This window comes from Chlorocebus sabaeus, chromosome 11, assembly GCF_047675955.1.
Source record: "Chlorocebus sabaeus isolate Y175 chromosome 11, mChlSab1.0.hap1, whole genome shotgun sequence".
Taxonomy (NCBI): Eukaryota; Metazoa; Chordata; class Mammalia; order Primates; family Cercopithecidae; genus Chlorocebus; species Chlorocebus sabaeus.
In genome coordinates this window covers 71,975,294-71,977,875 of record NC_132914.1, presented here as the reverse complement: position 1 = coordinate 71,977,875, position 2,582 = coordinate 71,975,294, and the positions used below count along the sequence as shown (strand labels likewise).

General features: G+C 35.2%; 1 pseudogene; it reads left to right on the top strand.

Moving 5' to 3' along the window:
• The first annotated feature begins 1,251 nt into the window (after positions 1 to 1,251).
• Positions 1,252 to 2,071, top strand: LOC103238738 (transcription initiation factor TFIID subunit 9-like; annotated as a pseudogene).
• The last annotated feature ends 511 nt before the right edge of the window (positions 2,072 to 2,582 follow it).

The window sequence follows — 2,582 nt, the reverse complement described above, 5'->3', positions numbered from 1 at the left end:
TGCACTGGGAGTTATACCTGATGTAAATGATGAGTTGATGGGTGCAGCACATCAACATGGCACAAGTATACGTATGTAACAAACCTGCACGTCATGCACATGTACCCTACAACTTAAAGTATAATAATGATAAATAAATTTTAAAAAAAAGAGAGATTTCATCTCATATCATTAGAATGAATATTATCAAAAAGGTGAAATATAACAAGTGTTCAAGAGAATATGAAGAAAATAAAACCTTTACTCAATGTTAGTGGAAATGTAAGCTATAATAGCCATTAAGTAAACGATGTGGAGTTTCCTCAAAAAACTTAAAAATAGACCTACAACATAATCCGGTATTCTCACCACTGGGTATATAAGTTTAAAGGAAATAAAATCAGGATATTGAAGATATCTGCACTCCTAAGTTTATTGCAGCACTATCCACAGTATCCAATATATAGATTCCACCTAAGTATTCATTAAAGGATGAAAGGATAAAGAAAATGTCGTATATGTATCCAGAGGAATATTATTCGTCCTCTAAAAAGAAGGTAATCCCGTGTAGGGCAACATGGATATACCTGGAAGACATTATGTTAGCACCGAAAGGTAAATTTTGCATGATATTGCTTATAAGTATCATTTAAGATAGTTGAATTTACAGAAGCAGAGAGTAGGATGGTGATTACCCGGTGCTGGGAAAGATTGGGTGTGGTACAGGAAATGCTGGTGGTCAGAAGGTATGAATTTCAGTTATATAAGAAGAGTAAGTTTTGAAAATATATTGTATAACATGGTAACTATAATTAACAATAATGCACTGTATTTTTTAAAATAATTGAGTAGACTTTGTGCTCTTACCATAAAACAATATTACTGAGGTAATGCATATGTTAATTAGCTCAATTTAGTGATTCCAGAATGCATGCAGATTTCAAAACATCACATTGTACAGGACAAATATATATAAGTTTCTTATTGGTTAAATTATTGGAAGTTGAATTGCCAATCAAAACATGTTTGATATGATAACTATTGCTAAATTGCCTTCTGCTGAGGTTATATCAGTATTAACACAATTTTTATTTGTCAATTAAAATTAATTAATTAATTAATTAAAAATAAGGCAGGGGGCAAGACACTGGGAACCATCACGTTATACCAGGGTTTGGAAAAACAACACTAGGCAAAGAACTTGCATCAAGATCAGAAATGGAATACATTAGTGTGAGTGATTTAACTGCGTAAGTCTCATCACCAGATATCATGGAGTCTGACAAGATGCCCTCTCCCAAGAGCATGTGGGAAGATGCACAGATAATGGCACACATACTGAAGGATATGAGGATTACAAAGTATGAACTTAGAGTTATAAATCAGATGTTGGATTTTGACTTCTGGTATGTGACTACAATTTTAGATGACACAAAAATTTACTTAAGACATTCTAAGGAAGCTACTGTTGATGCAGATGATATGTGATAGGCAATCCAGTGTTGTGCTGACCAGCTGACCAACCAACAGGTTTTTAGATTAATACCTCTTCTCCTCTAAGAGCTTTTTTGTTAGATATTGCAAGTCAAAGAAATTAAACACCTTTGCCATTCATCAAGCCATATTCAGGTCCTAATTCAACATTCTAACAGACATTGCTTAATCACTCCAAACTATAGGCTTAAGTCTTTACAGAAAAAGATTTCTACTTCTGCAGGAAGAGTAACAATTTCGTGGTTAAGCATTGGTTCAGTTACTAGCACACCAAGTAATTCTACATTAGGGGCAACCACCCAACAAATCATGTCTGTTTTAACTAAAGTAGGGAATCCAATGTCCCTCACAGGGAAAAAGGTTTACAGTACAGCTTTCTGCTTCACAGACCCCAGCACTAAAAGCATCAATCTCTGCAACATCATCAGCAAAGAACGCTCCAATTAATCAATCATTATTTAGGTCCAAAAACATTCTTACTACCACTAATATGGAGTCATCGCAAAATATTGCCAATGGATCATCAAGTCCATGGAAAAGGAAACATTAAGAAGATGATAATGATAATGATGACAACTACAAGTATGGTAATTTGTAATCTAGCCTTGATGCATGTTACATGTATATCTAGTCTTGAATTCATTATACTGAAATTTGACAATCATATTGGATGTTTTCAAGTTGTGCTTTAGAACACTTAAATACTATTTAATGAGTAAGTATAGTTACTCTATTTCCCTACCTTTTTTTCTTCTTCTTCTTCTTTTTTTTTTTTTTTTTTTTTTTTGGAGATGGAGTCTTGCTGTGTCACCCAGGCTGGAGTGTAGGTGCAATCTTGGTTCACTGCAACTTCCGTCTCCCTGGGTTCTAGTGATCCTCCCAACTTAGCCTCCCAAGTAGCTGGGAGTATAGGTGCATGCCACCACACCCGACTAACTTTTGTATTTTTAGTAGAGATGGGTTTTTGTCATGTTGGCTAGGCTGGTCTTGAACTCCTGACCTCAAATGACACAACCACCTCGGCCTCCCAAAGTACTGAGATTACAGGTGTAAGCTACCATGCCTGGCCTACCGTAGTTTTCAGTTGGAGTGTTGGAATTTCTTTAATC